Source organism: Plutella xylostella, chromosome 4, assembly GCF_932276165.1.
Source record: "Plutella xylostella chromosome 4, ilPluXylo3.1, whole genome shotgun sequence".
Taxonomy (NCBI): domain Eukaryota; kingdom Metazoa; phylum Arthropoda; class Insecta; order Lepidoptera; family Plutellidae; genus Plutella; species Plutella xylostella.
In genome coordinates this window covers 12,344,829-12,368,806 of record NC_063984.1, presented here as the reverse complement: position 1 = coordinate 12,368,806, position 23,978 = coordinate 12,344,829, and the positions used below count along the sequence as shown (strand labels likewise).

Sequence of the window (23,978 nt, the reverse complement as noted above, 5' to 3'; positions counted from 1 at the left end):
GTGCCGGTCACCGGGTCTGTGGCTTCGTCCGAGACACACACAGTGACCTACCTTGGGGCTATACGGAGTACCACACCTTTCATATAAACACACGAAGAATTTATAAAAGTTGTTTATTTACCTACTGTGATGATTGTTGTGGCGTAGGAGTGAGTATGGCGTAATCAGTATGTAGTTACAACTTAAGTACCGTGTATATCGTACTTTTATTGTGTCCTGGCGACTCGACGTGGAGCATACAACATTTGTTGTTATATCGCCGCGAGCTCCCGCTGCAGAGACAGTCTAACACAATAGGCAAGTATGATAGAATACAATCATTTCGCAGAAACTTCTCGCCTGCACGAGGAAAGGTCCTTGGGCCGGGTGTTGAACCGAGCTGCATATCCAGCGGTAGAAGCACTGCATTTTAATAATATCAGTTAAATAAACTAGTCTACATGCATATACCAGAGCCTGCGGCCGCTCGCTCTCTCATGTATAATTCAGTGTAACTTGCTCAAATGAAGATGTTCAGGTTTTTCCCCGACGGAACTTTGCTGCATAATTCAGATGAACAAGTGTTCTGTCTGTACGTTTGGAAGTCCCCATAATACTGAATGCTGCTGGGTGAAGGCTGTAACACTAACGGTAGGAACTAGATGTTATTTTCTGTTGCTGCAACTTCTCTTTAGTCTGTCGAGCTTTGAAGATAATAAAGACCACTTCTCAGATTTTAAGCACTATAGGTACTCAAATGATTAAGCTAGTCTCGGGTCAAAGTAACACAATAATGTTAAAAAAAGTTATAATGTTATAAAAATGTAGTATCAAGCCCTGAATGAGCCGCGCCTACAGTAATCTCTTCACTGCAGCCCCCCCTACTCATGCCGCTCGGAGCGACAGCAAAAAGGCCTCCTCCTATAAAAAGAGGTGTTCCTTGTTTTTGTTCGCACTCAAGGCTTTTAAACGCAAAGTGGTTGGTGACACCTTTTATCGGCTAACCGGTGAAAACTTTTTACTACACAGCCTTTGACCTGAAAGCGGGAATCTGGGCGCGCCGCCCGCCCCGGCGGCCGTGTGTGGCGCAATATGCAATATTTTTCCTGCACTGTTTTTTAGTTATTCAAAAACAATTGCGTTTGCGGTAGAGTGCCGGTGGAGGGAACTCACTATTATTTTCTTTCGACCGAACTATAGGTACGTATAATTTACATAATTTATACTTCAGTAGGTAGTGTATTAAAAACTGATCCTGATAAAGATAAAATTTAACCAGTTCTCGACATGACGGGTCAGCAATGTAATGTAATTCATTGCGGTGAACCTCCCCCTCGCCACAGCACACAATGTTATAAACAACGGCCGGCGTTGTCTCCACGGCTCACTGCGCCTCAACTATGTAATTATTGTAAATTGATACATTTATGTCACTGTTTCGTTTGTACAGAATTGGCATCGACGGTAATCCGATTTAACCATGAGCTTGCATATAACTGTATGCTATGTAGGTCCCTCTACCTACTTAATAAGCAAGAATTTATGCTATAAGCTGATTAAAATTGCCCAAATTTATATTTAAAACACACAATAAGGCAGTTTGAAGACTAAACCAGGGCTACTCAGATGGCAGGGCAGTACCGTAGACTGGGTATACATCGGTCTCAATACTCCTATAGATACCGCTACAATCTAAGTAGACCCTTCCAGTTCCCAATATTTTAAATTATGTGACCAGAGTACCTAGGTATATAGGTAGGTATATTATTATAGTCATGAAATTATTCATATGATGAATGTTCGCTGCGCAGGAAAGATCCGATGGACCGATTGCGTCACAAAACGGCGGCTCCTGCCAAGTAGAACCAGATAAATTGAATAAGATTGTTTCAAAAGTTTGTGATGAGTGCGCGGCGGTGCACTAGCGATCATGTAATATTGGTTTCATTTGGCTAAGGCTTTAGCTAACGTAATACACACCATTGAAGTAACCGGCGTTACAAGTTTTGTTAAGTGTAGGTATACCTATAATTTTATATGATATTATTTTAAAGGCCGCACGTCACGTGATAACAAATCTGACAAAAAATTAAAAATATCTTACTTTTACTAAATACCAGAGGTATCCGAATAAAAGTATGTGTCCGGGGACAGGCATGCGGCTAGCGCAGGGCCTAGAGCCTAGCGAATAGCTTAGCAAATCAAACGTTCTATCAAATATTTTGCACCGTCCGTGCGCTTATCGCCTACTAGATAATTTCTTACTCTGCTCCGTACTCAGAGACATTCATTAAACTTATTGGTTACAAACAACACTTATATCAATACAAATAAAAAGTACATACTAATCAGTTTAAAAAAATATGAACATTAAGTACTTTAAATGAGGCGTCCGTGTACGGCAGCTAGCGTACACCTGTTCAGTAAACAGTGCGTCCTAAAGATTTTAGAACGTCTGTTTTACCAGTTTTACTAAGCTACTCGCTAGGTGACTCGCTAGACTCTAGACTAGGCGCTAAGCGAGCCGCCGGCCTGTCCGTGTCGGGCCCCGGCCCTACCTAGCTAATATCAGCAACCCCGAGCGGCAAAGGAATGAAGATTTACATTATTTTGAACTAAAAAGGGTTTTCTCTGTAGGTGTAGCTGTAGGTAAAACCAAACTTCAATCAACATTTTCAAATTGAATAAAATGAAACAGTTTTGTCTTAGAAAGGTAAAGAACCACTTATTTATTTTTAAAACGATTTTACTCTGGACTAAAAGTAAGTGATTGGAATTTGAATAGAATAGAAATTAGTTCTTTGAAGAATTATTATTTCGTGATCAAACCAAAAGAGAATAAATACCTACCTATACCTACTTAATTAAAAATACCTATGAACTACAGTTTTTGGCGATGCCGTTGCTATGCTGAGTTTGCTGCTTTGTGAACATCGTTGGGTAGGTAATGCTTGACGGATTTTCAGAGTAACCGGTGCCCCACGCGAGCAGCGGCGGCGGCGGCGGCGCGGCCACGGCGCGGGCGGCTCCACCCGATCCCGCGTTGTTCCATGGCTCCACCTCGCGAGCTGGCGCCTCTCCAACATTCAATATTAAGAAACTTCACTAAAGGTCAACGACCCACTTAAGTCAACATGTTAAATGCTACAATCGTTAGAGAATCATAGCATGTAAAGCAAACTCAACCCTATTCTGAGAAAAGCCGATGTTATTGTTGAATAACTAACAGTTGATAGGCAAACCTTATCAATTTCATATGGTTTGTTTAGGGCAGTCAAAATTACAGTTGTGTGTGCGACATTTTACGAGGGGAAATTGTAGTTCTTGCTAATAGCCTTTCTAAATAAATGATGAATGATTTGCTTATTATACATGTTTTCCTCGTATTTGTGTGTGTTTAAATACGTTTTATTATGATTGTTAAAAACAATTGAGTAGTGAATAGGTAAGTACTTAAATTATTACCTAAATCACAGAATAATAACTAGTACGACTAAATATAGTATAAATCAATAGGGCATGGGAAATGGGAATGAAACGACTCTCGGTTCTCGTAGCCAACTGTCCGCGGGCAAATTGATTTCATCTATCATTTTTTTAATGCTGTGATGTTAATTCCACCACTTGTTCACTTACATATCTAAGCTGACCGAAAATACATTCGTGCAATAAAGAGAACAAACACCTGAAGAGATCAATACAGGTAGTGTACTCTCCCCGTGTGTACCGAGGTCCTCCGGTGGACCTCTCGGTACACAAGTGGACCCAGTTTATTTGTGTAGTCTCGAGCCGCCGCGGCCGCCGTCCGCACTAACTCATATTTATTTAGGGGACTCCTTTTAAAGGCTAAACGCTGAATAGTCGTCGCGTCTTTTGTCTAATTGTGGAGGTACATAAACAAAATATATTTATATAGGTAAGTACTTAAGCAAATTGTGAATTTACCGCTGAAAGATAAATTTATGTAACGCTTATGATTTTATAGTTCAAAGTAACCGTAGAAAATACACTAACAAATTCAAAGAATTTAGTAGAGGTATTCATAAAATGTTTTTGATTACACCTTTATTAAGTGACGTAAGTTATTACTTTAAGAAAATATTATTTCGCTAAAATATTCCAAGTATTTACTCATGCGAAGATTTCAAACACGAATAATTGTATGTGTTTTTATGTCTCGATTCAGGGGCAGTTCTGACTTCTGAGTCTTCCGACGGACTGTTGCCAAGGATGGACATCATACTCACAACGCCGCTGCAACACTCAGATAACTTAATAAATATTCTTACAAACTTGGTCAGCTGCAGTTGCTACATAATCATAGATTCATGAGGACCCAAATAACTTATGTAATATACTTACCAAACCTTACTTAAACCATAACAGTACGTACCCATGTACCTAAGTAATAATCAATCCGAGTCCCAACAATCTACGGCAGAGCCAGCAGTCAATGAACAATGTCAGTTAAGTCTAGAATTGTGCAGCAACAATACAAGATCATATTTACAATACTAACAAGCTGCACGTCTCTAACAAATGTATTTGTGTGAGTCCAATTTAGGAACCGCGATTCTGTTAGATTTGCAATTGATTGCCTTACTGCGCCGGCTTGCGCTTACTGAACAGCCATGCGGATGAAGTATGAATGAGTGTCGCGGCATGCACGGGCATCGGGATGTACAGCGATGCATCGTGCCAGTCACGACTATAATATACCGATTTGTGTATTACAGAAACATACTGAGTGTACTTATGGTATTACAAGATGGCTTATTTACGGTAGGTAAGTAAGTATACAAAGCAAACGTTTCTGAATCTTTAACCTTTAGGTATCTTATGTGCAAATGTAGGTACATACAGTACGTTACACATGAAATTAAGTAAATTTATATGTTTAAACTGGTTTAAACAATGACAAACTCAAACTCAACCGTAACCCGGTCGGAGTGAGATGAATGTTGCAGCTTCTGCCGCCCCGGCCGCTGCCGCTGTTGATAATTGATCAGCTCGGAACATCCATCGAACTCGCCGGAAGCTGCGTCCAAACGTTTATACTTACTTAGATTTAGATAATATATAAGAAAAAAGTGACAAAAGGAGTGTTGTTCGAATAATGCAGTATTTTTTCAGTGATGAACAATAAAAGGCTTTAAAGTGCAAAGTTTTCCCGCGTAACGAGTGTCCTGAGGCGCTGCCGGCGGGGAGCGCGGGCCGGGCGGGCCGGCAGCCCGGCAGTCCGCCCGCCGCCGCGCGCTGCCACGCACGCCCGCGCCGCCGCCGCCGCCGCCGCTCCCGCGCGCTGTGACTGTGACAGTGAATTATACAGTGCCCTCAGTTCAGTTGCTGTTGAAATGTGTAATAGCTAAGAATTATCACGAGTGCATTAACCAGATAGTTCAAGAGTTTTGTGATGAATGTGCGGCGTTCCCTGGACACTTGAGTGGCTGAATGTTTCATTCAAAATTAGGTAATGTTGTAATTGTAATTCCATAACTGTTATTAAGAGCGTCTGAGTGGACAGCGGTGCGGGCGCGCTGCAGCGGCCGCAGCCCCCAGCGCCGCCGCCGCTGGAAACTGCAAACCACAATTTATGTCCCAGCTTTAAATTCGTTCCGTGTATTTTGTTCATTAACTCCGCACAAACAAATACTTTATTTAAATAAACCTTTATCGAGGTGAATGTTTTATTCTCTTGTGTATTTTATTGAGGCTCACTTGCGTGTTCCGTAGTTTAATAATATGATCTGGATTAACTATAGAATTGCATTTATAAGTACCTATACAACATTCCGCTACCTAACAATGTTATTGTATACTTAAAGTATTTTGAAAGTGTCTGTCTTCGCCCATTTATAAATGAGATGAGTCGAAACTAAATTTCCGTTTACCTACATGACAAAAATGGAAAATAAGTTTTCAAAGAGCAGTTATTGAAATTCCCCAACATCAGCATCGGGCGAAGATATTTCTGTTTAACATAACAATGGGCGCGTCACGCCGGTTATTGAGTCCCCTGTGCGGGTGCTCGGGTGTCCCAGCTCCTGTCCTGACACTCGCTCCCGGGGCGAGGCAGTACGGAGGTACCCGTTCCTATATCAGGTATCTGAAAGGTCCGAACGGTTGCTTGTTAGGTCTAGTTGTCTTGAAACGGAGATGAAAGGTGCCTTTCTGAAACCGGAGAAGATTTATAGTTCTTACTGAATCCTCTCAATTATGTTTGTCAACTTATTTGGCTTCAACTGTATGAAATCTCAGGCTTGCAGAAAAGTACCTTGGTACTACTGATTTTTCATTACTTATTTATGTTCGTCATGAATTTGAACTATGAACTGTAAGTTTAAAATAAGTTTCTTACTGTAGCAGCTTAGTACTACGTTTCACAACAAGAGCACTTTAACATTTATTAGGGTTAGATTGCCTACAATGAGTTTATATAAATTTAAGTAACTAGTAGGTACGTACATAATTTTAATAAAATATGAATCTATTTCCAAGAGCTAATCTTGTCGTACCTAATTTAATCTAATTAATTATGAAATTCTCGAAAGTTAGCGATTTTCCTGTTACTTTTGTAATCACTTGAAACGCTTTGTTCACTCACCTGGAACTGAGAATTGATAAATAATTATAATTTAATTTTACGGGTGATTACGTACGTAGTTGATTGGTATTTTGCTTGTATTTCGGTTCGGTATGTATACCGTAGTTTGAAATATTATTAATAATTTAACTTGATTTTAAAGTTACAAACGTGGTAGCTGGGTAAGTAAGTAAGTAGTAGAGATCACAGTCATTTTTATACTGATAGGACAAGCGGTGGCCTGATGGATGGTCATGGATCAGATAGGTAGTTTTCGTATTTTAAATAACTCTATGTAGATCTCCATTTTCCGCAGTCCTGGCAAGCTTTCCGTTAGCTAAAGCAAGTTATAAAAAAGATGAAATATAATTTATGATGAAGCTCCAGTCGTGACCTAGATCCAGGCAGCAGGCTGTGTCTCGTAGGACAGCACTTGTATTGCCGCGAGCGTCGCTCTGTCTCTGCTCTTCAACAATAGTTCCGGAAACACAATTTTAGAAAAGTGTGTGCTGAATGAAAAATATAAATTTTACTTAACTGATCAATCAAGAATAAGATAATTTTTCCAATAATATGTACGAAAGCACAAGAAGCAACTATGAAACAATACGTGTACATAATACATAGTAGCATGGCTATAGGTTCCCAGCCCCCGCGGCGGCCACACTCGCCGGCCGGTGCCCGCACCCTCCTCACACTGTAAGGATTGTATCTATGTGTGTGTGTTCCTATTCAATAAACCAGTCTGAGCGCACTCACTGTCTTTCATTGACGTATCACTGGCGACGAGCGCGGATAAATAATTAACCTATTTTAATTGTTCGAGAACAGTCGCGAATCTAAACCAAAAATGCCTATCGGGAAGTTGGAGCCGTTCGATCTTTCCTCAAAACAATGGCCAGCATATATTCGTCGCGTAAAACAATTTATAATATTAAATGAAATCAAAGACGAGTTAAAAGTGCCGATGCTGATCACTGTGGTAGGGGAAGCTACGTACACACTCATGTGTGACCTGTGCTCTCCAGATCTTCCAGAGGCAAAACCATTTGAGGATCTAGTGAAGTTGGTGACGGAGCACTTGGAACCCCAGCGCTCGGAAATTGCCGAGCGCCACGTGTTTCGCTTGCGGCGACAGCGTGCGGGCGAGCCGCTGGTCGAATATCTCCAAGATCTAAAACACTTGGCATCCACGTGCAACTTCGCGAGCAACCTCGAGGAAAACCTCCGCGATCAATTTGTCTCCGGGCTGGCTAGCGAGGCCATGAGGTCCAGAATATTTGCGGAGAAATCGATCCAATATAAAGAGGCAGTTGAGCTGGCGCTGGCTCTAGAGGCTGCAGAACGGCATGCGGAGGTGAGCGGCAACACGAGGGTTGCGACCAGCTCCGGCGGCGGCGGCGGCGAGGCGGGCGAGGGCCTGCATCATGCGAGCGCGCGAAGCGGCGCGGGCGGCGGCGGCGGCGGCTACAGGGCGCGCCGCCCTAGCGCGGACAACACGGGCGGCGGCGGCGGCGGCGAGGCTGCAGGCCCGCGCCCACAGTGCTGGCGGTGTGGCAAACCACACCATGCGATGAAGTGTCGATACAAGCAATTTAATTGTGATTTGTGTAATCAAAGAGGCCATTTAAAAGTGATGTGTAAAGAAGTGCGCGATAGTGGCCGACAGTCGGGTCGGCAACATTACTTAAGTGAAGAGTCAGAAGAGGACATGTTCCAGGTACTAGTGTCAGAACAAGGTAACAAACCATACTTTGTAACTGTTTCGATCGATGGACTTAAAACTAAATGTGAGATTGATACCGGCAGCCGGGTGTCGGCCGTCAGTGAGGACTTTTACAAAAGGGCTTTTCCAAATAAAATTATAAAAAAGGACGGGTTAATTTTACGTGGTTATTCAGGTGCACGAATCGAGTCTCTCGGATATATCTCAGTAAATGTGACCTTGGGGGACGTAACCGCTAAGGACCTCCCGCTTCAAATTATAAGAAATGGTAGTCGACCCCTACTGGGCAGGGAGTGGATGCGCGCCCTCCAAATTCAGCAAATTAATTTAAATGAGATAACGGAAGACGGATTCGTGAACCAATTATGTAAGGAATTTCCAGATGTGTTTACTAATAAGTTAGGAACGTGTAAACAAGAAATTCGTCTACAGATAACTGATAACGAACCGATTTATGTTCGCGCGCGGCCGGTACCGCTGGCACTCAAGGCGCGAGTTGAACGGGAATTAGCCCGATTAGAAAGCGATGGTAGTATATACAGGGTAGATCATTCTGACTACGGAACCCCGATAGTCCCCGTAATCAAAGATAATGGGGAGGTACGTATTTGTGGTGACTATAAAATTACGGTGAACCCTAAACTTAAACGCGATTTTTATCCCCTACCTCGAATAGATGAATTGTTTGCATGTCTAAGTGGGGGGGATAAATTTAGCAAAATAGATTTAAAACATGCGTACGAACAATGCTTATTATCGGAGGATTCTCAGCCGTTAACCGCAATTACAACACATGTCGGGAACTTTGTGTATCGTCGCACACCTTACGGCCTCTCATGTATCCCGGAAAAATTCCAAAAATTGATGGAGGAAACATTGCGAGGATTATCGGGGACCGTCGTATTCTTAGACGACATCTGTGTAACGGGGCCTGATCACAAAACACATATGCGTAATTTAAGAGCAGTACTTGAGCGGCTTAAGAATATGGGACTCACAGTTAAGTTAAGCAAATGCAGTTTTTTGCAAGATAGTGTGAAATATTTAGGATATATCATAGATAGGAATGGCTTAAGGCCAGACCCAGCCAAAGTAGAAGCCATTTCCAGTGCTCCACAACCAAAAGACATCACGCAGTTGAAAAGCTTCTTGGGAATGTTGAACTATTATGGGAAGTTTATACCGAACTTGAGTTCGTTATTACATCCCCTACATAACCTTTTAAGAAGGGAAGTGCCCTGGAAATGGGATCTAGCTTGTGAAAAGGCGTTTACGGAGGCCAAGCGGGCCTTACTGAGCGAGCGAGTGCTTGCCCACTATGACGAGGGGCGGGCGGTGGTGCTGTCGGTGGACAGCAGCGCGTACGGGGTGGGCGCCGTGCTGGCGCACCGCTACGAGGACGGCTCCGAGCGCCCCGTCAGCTGCGTGTCGCGGACGCTGAACGCGGCTGAGTTAAATTATAGTCAGCTAGATAAAGAGGCGTTAGCTATTTATTTCGGCATTACTAAGCATCACCAATATTTGTTTGGACGCAAGTTCACCTTAAGAACAGACCATCAACCATTGGCTCACATATTTGGGGCGAAGGGTGGTATTCCACAGACGGCGGCAAGTCGGCTGCAAAGATGGGCAGCTCGTTTGGCTGCATATGACTTCACAACAGAGTTTGTAAGATCCGAAAACAATGGGCCGGCCGACGCCTTATCAAGGTTACCGTTAGCTCAGCAGGGCCGCGTGGTGGCGGTAAATAGCTATATGAATTTAGTTGAAGAATCGTTGCCTATTGACTTCAGAGATGTGGCTAGGGAGACGAAACGCGATCAGTTATTGAGTAAAATATATGGTTATATTTTATTTGGGTGGCCGCCCGTGAGCAAATGTGAGGATGAGAAAGCTTATTTTTCTCGAAAACAAGATCTAGTCGTAGATATGGATTGCATAGTATATAAATATCGCATAGTAATTCCGCCTAATCTACGCAGTCAGGTTTTAAATGAGATACATGAAGGGCATCTTGGGATGAACAAAATGAAAAATCTATCCCGTAGCTATGTATACTGGCCAAACCTAGACCGCGATATTGAGGAGTTGTGTCGAGCATGTGAGGCGTGCCGCGCCGTGCGGGACGCGCCGCCGCGCGCCGCGCTGCACCCCTGGGAGTACCCGCTCAACCCCTGGCAGCGGCTGCACGCCGACTTTGCGGATTGCGGGGGCAAAAGATATCTGATCGTAGTGGACGCAAATTCAAAATGGGTGGAGGCTATAGTTATGAATGGGACGGACACCAATTCTACTATTAAAGTTCTCCGCGACCTATTTGCGAGATTTGGTCTGCCCTCCCATCTGGTGACCGACAACGGGCCACCCTTCTCCGGGCATGATTTTAACACATTTTGTAGAAAAAACTGTATTAGACATACCACAACAGCTCCTTACAGACCTCAAGGAAATGGCGCGGCCGAAAACGCGGTCAAAACAATAAAAAAATGTATTAAGAGGGCTTTGCATGAGGGCGAAGATGTCGCCGTAGCATTATCCAAATTTTTATTACAATACCGGAATAGCCCCCACGCCACGACCGGCGTGTCACCGGCAGAGGCACTGCTGGGGCGGCGGCTTCGGGGCCGCCTGGACGCGCTGCGCCCCGACCGCGCGCGCACCGTACACAGCCAGCAGCAGCGCCAGCGGGACGCCGCCGGCGGCGCCCCCCGCCCGCTGCACCTCGGAGACACGGTCATGACGCGCGACTACTCCGCGAGAGGAGGAAAGTGGGCCGAGGGCAAACTGGTGCAACAGACGGGACCGGTCTCGTATAGGGTGGATATGGGTCGTGGGGTGGAGTGGCGCAGGCACGCTGATCAAATTATACCCACATCGAGGAATCGTTACTCGCTAACACGAGCCAGTACGTCAAAGGTTACTAGTGAACATGAGGTCGATAATGAGGCTGATGAGACGTTTGAAGATGCGTCTGAGGGAGTAGGTGCTGTGGCACAGGCCGGCAGCGCGGCCCCAGCCGACCAGCAGGCGAGCAGGTCGCCGCGGATGACGTCACCGGTGACGTCACCGCCCGCGACACCCGCCACCCCCGCGGACGCATCCGCTAGAGCACTACGTGCCTATAAGCGGGCTAAGAGAACCGTTACTTAATAATATATGTCAAGGTCACCGTCGATTAGCATAATTATAAAAAAATAAAGTATCGTAATAGATTGTAAGATGCATGATTTCATAAAAATACAAAGGGTACTAAGTAGGTGCACAATACCTATATGATAAAGGTATTAATAATAGTTTGTAAGGACTTATCTTGTTCCCTATGGTTTCATAAAATCAAATTAGACTAAGTAAGTATATATAAGTTCAAGTTGAATGTTTAGTAAGTACCTACCTATTAAATTCCTCAATGTTTACCGATTATTTAGATCTAAGGAATGTTGTGTACTTACCTATCGCACCGCTAGCTATAGGGTATTGTATTATTCTAGTATAGACACGTTATTTACAGTTATGCATAAGGTCTGTCGTTAATGTAATTATAAAGGTTGGTGACCTACATAAGTTTAATATACCTACGTAGTTAAGTTAAATAGTTAAGATAGATTGTTAAAGATGTTTGGTGGCTTACAGGGGGAATATGTAAGGATTGTATCTATGTGTGTGTGTTCCTATTCAATAAACCAGTCTGAGCGCACTCACTGTCTTTCATTGACGTATCACACACGAGCCTCCATTCTTTATGGAGCTAATCTCGGCTCTCCACAATCCATTACAATATGCGCCTCTTAATTACCGCGGCTTTAGTTGTTTAGTTGTTGCCCTTTCGAGCTCCTCCGGTTGTTCCACGTAAACTGTAACATTCCGTGAAAATATACCTTTTTGCCGAAACGAAATTAACTTTTAATAACCTGCTGCGTTGTAACGTACGCACGCCATACATGTTAAAATTCGAAATACGTAGAACTTACTCGTTAATTCGTTTATTTAGTAGCTTGTAAGTAATATATTTTATACGTTATTTATATGTGGAGTATATTATGTGCGATGTTACTATTATTACTTTATTACACATCATAATTTGCTAATGTAAACATTGAAGTTTCTATAGTAGTATAGTATGGTGGTTTATCCAAACGTCCAGTATATTTGTAATTCTATACCCTTCCTATTTTTGTTAATTCAATATCAAAATGGCCTTAATTGCACTGTACCTACCCTGAGTATCTCTCGGGACACAGCAATAAGCAGTAAGTAGGCATGCAGTGGTCTGGCTGACCTCTCTAGACTAGATCGGTTCGAGGAGGCCGTCGGTGGCGGCACAGAACGTCTGCGCCGCCCCAGGGAATACACTCGGCCCGTAAGCATAGGATTTCCAATCAGTTTGTAAGTAAGAAACAGAATCATATACCTTAGATGTACTTTTTCGGTACTTACATACTACTATGTGTATGTTTGACTCTGTGAGGAATTCATACCTGACAGCAGATTTCAATGAGGCGTTTGTTAAAAAAAAAAAAAGTTCCTTTTTGGAGAAATAGATGGCGTTGTCTGGGGTTGTACCAACTTTCAAACCCTCAGAACACACTCAGATCACAATATGTTATTCTGTGAGGCTAACGAAATGTGAAAGTGACGTAGGTAGGTAGAACATTGACAAAAGAATAAAGAGGACTTGGCATAAAAATCGGTACTTAAAAATATATCGTCGTCTCTTTTTAACTTATTGGTGTTATCGTACGTAAAAAAGGACAACAGTAGTTTTGTCTTTGCCTAAAATTACAACATTGCGATCGGTCGCCATGTTGATTGACCAAGATTGACATCCAAACACAAGGTACTTCAGCTGTCAAACAATTTGTTTGTTTACATTTTTCAAGAAAAAAGCCGCCATTTTAATTGACACCAAAGTTTAGGTAAGCGCATTTTTTTCGTTGATATGGCATGTCCTCTCTTTATTCTTTTGTCAATGAGGTAGAATTGTAGTATTATTTTCTCTATGATGTCGATGTCACTGTTGCTTCAGCGTTCAGTGCGATTGTGCGTACAGCCGTTCTTTTCAAGTTTTCTCATCAGTTCTCGCACGCAGCACCCGTTCAAACGGCGCGCATAGAGGTAGAACTATTCACAGAATACTTAGCACTATCCCAAGCCACATGCAGTCTGAGCCTCGGAAGGATGGCTCGCGCTACCACCCGACATTTAATCACAACTAGTGAGTTCTTATTCTGAGTTTAGTACTCTTTGCTCTCTATGTAATTTTTGACAGTTGGTACACTGCGTTTTCACGCCATCTATCGGCTTACCCAAAAGCTCAACTGACAGCTGTCAAGGAAAACGGCTCATACCTCACATCTCCTCACATTAAAAAAACTCAGTATTTTGTACTGTTCTTTGTAAGTGTATTTATAATTCCATGTATTGTAATTCCAATACAATGACCAATAGTTACATCAGTATGAACAGCACATGTTCTCAACTGCAGTGCTCCGGCGGCGGCGGCGGCGGCGGCGCGGGTCCGCTCGGGACCCAAATGGCCACTATTTCCGCCGCCGCCGTACACACGATTTACAACCACGCTTATTGCCGGGTTTCTTTAAATGAATACCCCCTCTTACCCCCCCTGACCCCCCTTCTCCCAGGAGTACGACGGGCAGGAAACCGCACAACTCTTCTAAAGAGAGTTTCTGCTCCGTTTTTTGAATTTCTTGGAGTCTACGTGTGTCTTTTATTCAGCCTCCATTCGTGCGGTTCAATTAGGTCGGTAATGAAAAGGTTATTCATGTTTTTACTTAATTGAAGTACGTTCCTTCAATTTGCCAACACCGATAAATGAGTTTCGTATATCGCATTTGAGTGGTGGAAGAGGCGCGGTGTTTGCACTTAGTAGCGGTCTTCAGGTAGGCGGTACTTAGTAGCAATCGTCATAGGGTCGTTGGGTAGGCGATATTAAACTTGGCTCTGAAACATCTAATAGAAATAGTACCATCGCTCTTACGGTGAAGGAAAACATCTTGAGGAAACCTGCATATATATCTAGATTTAGCACATCTCACATATATCCAACCCGCAGTGGACTAGCGTGGTGGGAAATGGTCCAAGGAAGGCAGTTTAGACCTTAGGGATTTGCACAAAGGTTCCACTCAAGAGAGCCAGTCTCACCTCCACAGAGAATAGAATAAAATAATAGTATTGAGTAGGTTTTTCTGAATATTTGGAGAGATAGTAATAGATGTTTATTGGTTCATTTCATATATACCGGACCAAAAACACATGCACGTTAATAAATGAAAATAAGCACGAAGTCTGTGCATTGTTTCAGCCTTTTGTCATGTGAGTGTGAGCTGAGACGGGATTTACAGAGTTCCTTTGAGTTTGAGGCCGAGTATTGTGTAGCGAGATGCGCGGATGTGAGCGCGGCTACTGCAAACAATAGCCACAACTCTGTGGAGGGCGGAGTGCCCAACATTAGGACGGAACATTTAACTTATAATCATAAGGATATTGCAAAAATTGTAGAGTAAGTAAGAAAGGATGTAACTCAGGGGCTAATTCTCAACAAAATTTACGAAATAAAGTGTACAAAACATGATTTTTTAAAAGTTTACTTCGTTAAGTTTGATCCACTGTTTCACAGTGACTCCTTCGATATGGATAACAGGCCTTTAACCTGTTTAATAGTAAAAATACTGATTTTAATTATTCAGTATAGTCCCTTGTGTTCGCTGTTCGCATCCAACAAACAAATTTAAATGTGGTCCCGTCCACAATTAGTGCAGTCAAATAGTTAGATCAACAAACAATGTTACGTGTTGTCCAATATTTGTCTGTTCAACAACGAAATTTCCAAATTATTTGTAAATTAGTTGGTAAATAGTATTCCTTTGTGCAGCGCATTGTACAAGTAATTTGTTATTGAGTGGTTTAGTTACTGGAGGCAGGGGGTTCGTGAAGTGAAGTAGCCAATTTTAAAACATCAATTTTACTTTTTAGTTGCAATCTTAACCATAGGGTACCTAAATAAAACCCTTTCAAAAAAATCTTATACAGCTCTAGCGACCGTTGTTAATTTGATTGTAATTTATTTACACAATCTCGACGGTGACAAGCGCTAGTGTTTGTTGTCTAAGGTCGTAGACACATCAGTGATAATGTTTCTGACTATGACTAATCACTGTGGTATCCGGTCGCTGAAAACAGTATCTACTGCCTTGTACCTAATTGTAAAATAACCCGTGTTGTGTCGGATCACAATCGGATCGTGTCGCCGCTCGCGGGACGCCTCGCGTTGTGTCTGTGCAATAACTCTGCGTCGGTTAGACACCAACTCGCAGCATGACTCCGTTCTAAACCGAACTTTATCACCGACAAATTAAGTCATAAATCGTCCGTGCACTGTTTGGTCAGTAGATCCTAATGTACCGGCGCCGGGATGTCCGTATAGCCGGCGGTCGAGCGGAATAATAGAATGGACAGCAAATCAAGTGTGGCCGGTCTTTGTGCAATTTTCACATCTGCGAGCGCCGAGCTAAAAGCTGAAGCTGAAAGCTGTAACTAAACATATCATTTATTTAGATTTAGCTTTATAGCTCTTTTTTATTTTTGTACATAATATGCCTAAGCACGAGAGTTATGGCGCGAATATACTAAGTATAACTCATCATAATTTCGTGACTACTGCGCGAGTACGTGTTAGTTAACAACTCTATCGTTTAAACATTGATGTACATATTTTGTTAGGGGTAGGGTATTACATTAAACAGGATTCTAGGAACCGTTTGATAGTAGCAATAATTTATGGTAGCGTGTTGAGCCACACTCAGTTATGATGAATGATGTTTGATAGACATGTATGGATGCAAAATATATACATATAATAATGTGATGAATTGCAGAGCTCTTTTTAACTTTATTCTATTATTTTGCCATCATTATTTCTAGGGTGCATTTGATAATACCATATCATTGGTTCTATGGTAGGTACTTATGATAATGTAGTAACATAAGGTTCAAACCATAAGTTATCCGTGTATTCGCGTGTATTTGCCGTGTTCAGTTAATTTAATGAAGTCATTAATAACGACAAGTACCTAATATAAGGTATAACACATATACATACATGTACATATACACAGGTGGGTGTGTTGTGTGCACGTATGTGTGTACTCGTGTTACCTAATTGCGTAAGTAGGTACTAAGTAATTATATTACTTAATTTCTATATTTGAAGAACTAGCTAACGAAGATGATTAAGGGTAAAAGAGAAATAGATGTCTGAAAAAAATATATGTATATTAAAAAAAGAAAAAACCCGGACAGTGGATAGTAAAAACAAAAGAGGTAGATTTTAAAAGTAGGTAACTTAGTTATACCATCAATGGATCAAACGCTTTAGTATTTTTCTAAAACACTTACTTAAAAAATGGTTGAGTCAGGCACTCGCTCCAATAAGAAATCATGATCTTCAATATTTCTAAAAGTAATATGCCATATTACTACTTGTTGAGTCCGGAGCTGCTCCCGTCACCTGAACATGCCCCCCCCCCCCCCTGCACCCCGCCTCGCCCCTCCTCCCCCGTGATTTACATCGCGGGCCCAAATTGTAATTAATAACAATAATGCCTCAGTAATTAATGAGAGAATAGGCCGCGCGGGGCGCCAGGAGTTATTGTATGCGATTGTGTTGCGCAGCCACCGGCGGCGGCGGCGGCGGCGGCGGCGCGGTGGCGGGGAAACTCGTCATGTTCTAGATTAAATCATGCTTCTAACTTTTATACCTTATGCATATTTCATACTACTCTGTGCTTCATCTGGTTCGAAAGATAACCCTTGTTAATACATAGTATCGTTAGTAATTTATGTGGAATTATTATATTTACTGAATTTCATAAAACAGCGACATCACAAATGAACAATTACGCGCTGAATCTCCACACAGAACAACTCGGAGCAAACAATTAACCGAAAAATTCCAAATTAATTAGTCTGACAACAAAGTTGGCCTCTCATTTGCGTGTGCGGGCGGCGCGGAGTTGAAGCCTCCTCGCTAACTCCCAACTCCGCGGCTCGGAGTCAGGGCGGGACCACGTGGAGGGTTGATAGTACTTATCTGACTCCTTGTATACCAGTAAACGCTTTAGCTATTACTATTTCATTAGACAGTGTAGAAATTTTTGTCTCAATTTCCCATGACAGAAGTATTGTCTTGTGAGTTGTGATTACTTATACGAAGTTAACATTTGAAGTTTTTACCTGTAGAATGAAGACCATTTCTTATTTAGATTTTCGTGTACCAAGTATCGACTCGAAAGTGGCACGTTTCTTTATTGTGACCGGGTGACGGGTCTCTCAGAGGAGTCGATGTTTCTGTAGCGACGTATTGGCGCTCGCTCGCCCCAACAGATTATGTTTCTCCAGAGATTTTACACAGAATATCAAATGTTTCCAAAGCTTTTTCGCTGTACAAGCAAAATGCTTATTTTCTTAGGTCAATATGCTGTACCGCAATGTGACCTTTCCAAGAGTTCTTTCTTTTATATTCGCCAAGTGAAGGTTGAGCTAGATAATCTTCTTATAATAATTATCTAGATAGATATTTCTAAGTAACTTGTATGTGTAGGTATATACCTATATATTTATTTTTATTTTATTTTTGTAGGAAAACTTAACTATATAACAAGAATACATTAATTAAGACTAAGTATAAAATACGTTTAACAAGTTTCCACCTATATGATAAAGAAATAAGCATAGGCAAAGGCAAAATGGAGTGTACTCTAACTAATTATTACTTACTTATAGAAAACTTGCAACAAAACTACAACTAACTATACCTAATTAATATTGAAATCTTAGAGATATGTATATTGGGAAACTTAACTACTTATACAATACAATAATATTTATTTATGCTTGAGAATCGAAATAATCCTGAACTAGCCTATTGCATACTGTTGACAGACTATCTGCGAAGATGTCTATTTCAGTATGCTTAGAGATAAGTTTATTGATAGCATGCGGTACGCGCCAGAAGAATGAATTTTGACAATAATTAGTAGAAACGAGGGGTATGTAAAAAAGGGAGGGATTGCGCATGAGCTTTGAGGGAGCAAGGATTTTTATATAATTAAGTAAATGGGGACTATCAATAATGTTATGCAAAATTTTAATAAATTAAAAACCGACTTCAAAAAACCACTAAAACGTAAGAAATAATTTAAGGTTTAGACCAATCCTAGGTCACAGTATAAATATACCTAAGCAGGTACTGTTCTTTTTTGATGTTGGTGCAGTGACAAAGTAGTTAATCTGAAGAAATATGGCACCAACTTCAAAAAAGAACAGTACCTGCTTAGGTATATTTATACTGTGACCTAGGATTGGTCTAAACCTTAAATTATTTCTTACGTTTTAGTGGTTTTTTGAAGTCGGTTTTTAATTTTTTTAAAATTATTATTTTATTTTGTTATTTTTAGTTTATTTGCAATAATTATCAATCAAAAGTAAGATGCAAATGATACCAATATGTCCTACTCGTTAATACGAATCATTCGAGCCCAAACACGAGGTAGTTGCTATATACCGTTGAGGAGTTCCCTTGACTGCCTTCCGTTTCCATCATCAGATCAGCTCAAGGTCACCATCATATCTTTTTGTTATAATAACAATATTTACGTTATAAATTTCATAAGAATCGGTTGATAAGTGCCCAAAATGGAAATTTATACCCCTGTTTTTACCCCTTTACCCACCCTTGGGGGTGGAATAAAATTCTGAAAAAAAAATGGGACCACCCCTGAGCTCAACCCAATACATCAAAAAAAGAATTTTCAAAATCGGTCCATAAATGGCTGAGTAATCGATGAACATACATAAAAAAAAAAAAAAAACATACATACAGACGAATTGAGAACCTCCTCCTTTTTCGAAGTCGGTTAAAAAGCAAATGTCTGCGATATTACGACGATTGTAGAGTGGTAAAAGATGGTGACGCTTGCAACGAGCATCATAACTAGGATCATTTATACCTGTCCTGTAGGTTAGGTATCTGAGAAACCTCCGCTGGATGCCTTCAATCCTTGTGACATATTCCTCGTATCTCGGATTCCATACCTGAGAAGCATATTCAAGAGTACTGCGCACGTAGGCGCAGTATAGTATTTTAATAGTTTTTATTTCTTTAAAGTTTTTGGACATTCTTATAAGAAATCCCATAGATTTATTAGCTTTGCTAATGATGTGGTCGATGTGGACATCGAAAAGAAGCTTCTCATCATGGATAACCCCCAGATCCCTGACTTGGCTAACTCGATCCAGTCTCATGCCTTTAAGCATATAATCACACAGTGATGGACATCGTTTGCGAGTAAATGAGATTAGGTAGCACTTTGAAACGTTAAGATCTAACTTATTAGCATAGCAGTAGGTGTCCAGTCTATGGAGGTCCGATTGAAGCCGAAGCTTGTCATGGGCATCATCGATCCTTAAGGCAATCTTCATGTCGTCAGCAAAAAGAAATAGCTGTGAATGATGGAAACATGACTCTACATCATTTATGAAGATGACAAAGAGGAGTGGACCGAGAAGGGACCCCTGAGGCACACCAGAGGGTATTTCCATCCAGGATGACGTAAAGCCGTTGATGACAACAGCTTGAGTACGACGACTGATTTATGATGTATTATGTATGGCCAGCAATTTTAATAAATAGATACGAGTAAATATGAGTAGATTATGGTGCGTAACGTAGGATTCGTCATTATAATCATAACGTATTTATTCCGGGATTAGATTTTATAAAAGAGGTTTTCCCATGGGAAATTCAGAAGAAAAACCTATGTATCAGTCCAAGGTGTCAGCTTACTACAGGCAGGCCAAATTTAATAGTAATTGGTCCAGCCGTTTTCTCGTGAAAGAGTAACAAACATTCATCCAAATATAATATTAGTGTGATTAGAGAAACTGTTAGAAAAACACATTATAATGGGAAAATAGCGCAATCAAAAATGTGTACGACACATACGTATTACTTTATGGCACATTCATAATTATGCACTAGTTCAGCGCACAAATTCCCCAATAAATATTATGCGACAGATTGATTATAATTACGGTGATTCCATCTGTAACATTTCAAACTACCTATAGGTATTTTGTTACTTATCCTACTAATTGTAAAGTATAGTGAAAATTTGCAAGAACCCTTACAATATTATATAGCAATACTTAATTCATAATAAAAACTTGTACATATATTATACATGTTAAAGTTTTGAAATAACATATTATGTACGTATTAGCGGAGCAATAAAACGAATATTGTATAATTAGATACCTACGTAACAGTAACGACAAAATAAATATTAACGTTAAATTTTGTTCGCAAAAGTCGCACAACACAAGTCAATATGCTACGCGACAATGACGTAGCAGTTCGTAGCGTCTCGTAGCATCTCGTAGCACTCGTAGCACTCGCCGTAGCGGCGGCGTAGCGGTGACGTCAGCATGACTGTTGCAAACAAGTATTAACTTACTAATGTCATTTTCCAAATTGCCTTCTTACTATGTACATTAAGTTCGTGGGTTCTTATAAAGTTCTAAAGTATCCGTTGAAAGTTGCGCTTAGTTTCTAAGTTGAGAAGATATAAACATAAAAGGTACTTACCTCTACCTACGGCGCATTTTGTCATGTGGTTTAAGAGTGATTTAACGAATATTACGTGTTTAGAACCCTGTGTGTTTGCGAGTCAATTATTTGTTTGAGTGATTGAAATTGTATTACCAGTACAAAATGAATAAATCTTATTAAAAAAAAAATGATTACATTTTTACCGTTATCAAAATCCGTTTTACTTAATTACTATATACCTCTCGTTTGTAGGTGAACTGTACGATAATCTTATAATCTTGAAACCTTTTACTTGAAGATATTTTTCATTTGCAAACACCGAAAGAGCTCGGTTATGCTAATTTATTAGTCAACAAGAAAATAAACTCAATTAAAAACTCGAATCTTTTTATTTAATATTTCCTGAAGCCACAATGATTAATGGGTTTTATTATAAACTTCTGCTGTTAAATCCATTGAAAGTAAAAACATATACTTACGAACTTTACTACATTGAATTATACAATAACAAATAAATAAAACTACAGATCGCATCCCGTGGCGTACTTTGCGAGAGGCCTACGTCCAGCGGTGGAATGCTATAGGCTGATGATGATGGTGATGAATTAAATAAAACTTGAACGCACAAACACAAGAAACAATACTAAACATAAAAACATAGCAACTGTAAAGTTCAACCAGGCAACGGGATAACAACCGTACCCATTGTTTTTAAAAGTTGACGAAGTTCATTTACACCGAAAGAAGACAAAATAAAGTTTCAATTGGTCCCCTAACGGCGCGGCGGGTCCCAGCCAGCGTTGAGCGCACGTTGAGCGAGCGTTGAGCGGGCGTTGAGCGAGCGCTGAGCAGGGGCGCACAAAGAGGCCGCCAACGGAAGCGGAAACAGCGGCGCCGACGGCGACAAGCGCTCATATTTATTGGTCTATTTAACTTTTTTGGACTTTTATTATTTCTTTGTTTAAAGCTATCCTCCATCCTAATAAGAACAACATTATCAGATGATTTCATTAAATGTAATACCTACATCAGTGTAGCATTTTATATTCGTTGACTAAGAAGGATTTTGATTTTTTTATGTATGTTTTATAATAGAACTTTCATACAAAACATATCCATATTCAATTCAATGATTGTAAGATCCCGGCCTCCCGGCTTCGTAGCCGCATAAAATCACAACCAAAAATGTTCATAGCTTTTAAAGTCCAAACACGGGGTATTATTATTACTTTAAAATACACCTTCATTTGCGCGCCGCCGCCGACTGTATTCACTCAATAATGCCGACAACACTCAATTTAAATATTATATTGCACAACGAAAAGCTATATTTCATTCCAGTGTCGGTACTCAAACGAATAATGCCAGTGATTTAACGTCGTTGTGCGCGCTTCGAACAGAGCTTTGCTTGGCTTTACTCTAGTTGTTTCAGTTCTGAAATCATCCGTCATGGAAGTAGCGGTGAGCTTCGACATGAATTAGAAAGGAGTAGCACCGCAGCGTGGGAGCCCCCCGGGTCGCCAGCGCTCGCGTCCTATGAAGGTGGGAAGGTGGTACCAGTTACACTGGTCCAGCCAAGTAATACGAGTTTACAACAACCCCACCCACCACCACTAAAGTTGCACTAAACAAAGAGTAGATAGCACGACCAGATAAACTTGAAATCTGAACATAAAGTTTCTACTTAACCTGGAAACAAGAAAGCAAAGCTTAAGCCGAAACATGTGCCGGTCATCAAGTGAACTGAACTACTGGAACATTAACCTTGAAGTGAGGAAAGAATGTCTGAGATGTAACAACTCCGAGTGGCAGCGGCCGCGCGATAAGTGCCCGAGCCTGCTTTATGTGAGCAATAAAACGTAAAGACTACCCCTCCCCGCCCCCGCCCCCGCCTCCTCACCCCGCCACCATCCGATAACAAAGATGTTACACTCCGGCCTATTTATTCACCGAATAGCACCATAAAACGGCAACTAACTTAATTAGAATCGATACCGGATGATTGAGCTCCGTAAACATCAGTTTCACAACGTGTTAGTATCGTGCAGGGTTATTAATTAGTTGTGTGATGTGATTAGTTATTTTATCGATTTGTTATTCAATATCATTATATTATGTAGGGAAAACCAGACTGTTTTCCGAGCCTAACTTATAACCAGGGTGTCCACTTTCTGGAAAGTCAGGGATAGTCAGGGAAAAGTCAGGGAAGCTCAAGGTGGTCATGGAAAGTCAGTGAAATTGATGGGCCACCTGGAAAGTCAGGGAAAAATGACTAGTAAAGCATTTTCTTGTAGTTATTTCCTTTAATAGTTATCATTTTTCTTCTATTTTAAACAAAAAATACATAAGTGATAAAATAAAGCTAAAATGTTAGCCAAATTTCAAACTCAGTTCATAGTTTGTTAAATAGGAAAATGATGTCCCATTAATTCAATTTCTTTCAAAAGAGTGTGACTCAGCTTGCCATTCTAAACAACTTTTTTTTAAGAGTTTTAGAAGTTTGTGATGAAAAATAAGCCCCCATATAACGTGTTGGTGCAAACGCGCTGGATACAGCGCCGATTGGCGCTCATTTCATCGATAAATTCTCATACTTTGCGCCGGCAGCAGGAGCGCATGCAGACGTGCCTCCACGCGGCACCAAAATTTTTTTTAAAGCGTCGCGCCCATTCGAAAATATTCGATTTCGGTTTTGTTTTAATTAAGTTAATTAAGTACTGAATTTACAAAGCTAAACACGCTTTATTCGAGTTTTGATGGCCCTAAGATTACTATACAAGTACAACAACCCCTGGCACTAGTACAAGTTTTATATACAAAATTTTAAAGTTTATTTTATCTACCTGCTTCAAACCTCGCATTTTCTAAAAAACTATTTTAATGAGTTTTTTCCAAAGTAAAACTTTTTGAAAAATTAAAATTATCTCTCAATTTTGCAAATACAAAAAAGAATTACACGTTATGGCAAAATAAACGTATTTAAACTTTGTTGTACAAAAAAAACAAGTAGGTGGGTACTTATTTAATTTAAACTTAATTTATCATTGCTTTCTATACAGAATATT

General features: G+C 40.8%; 1 protein-coding gene across 1 annotated transcript in view; it reads left to right on the top strand.

The window, feature by feature from the left end:
• The first annotated feature begins 5,229 nt into the window (after positions 1-5,229).
• Positions 5,230-23,978, top strand: part of LOC105384541 (neuroligin-4, X-linked) — a 111,224-nt gene continuing 92,475 nt past the window's right edge. The window contains exon 1 of the mRNA XM_048626879.1: positions 5,230-5,449. The gene's annotated coding sequence lies outside the window, so the exon portion shown is untranslated. The remainder of the gene's footprint in view (positions 5,450-23,978) is intronic.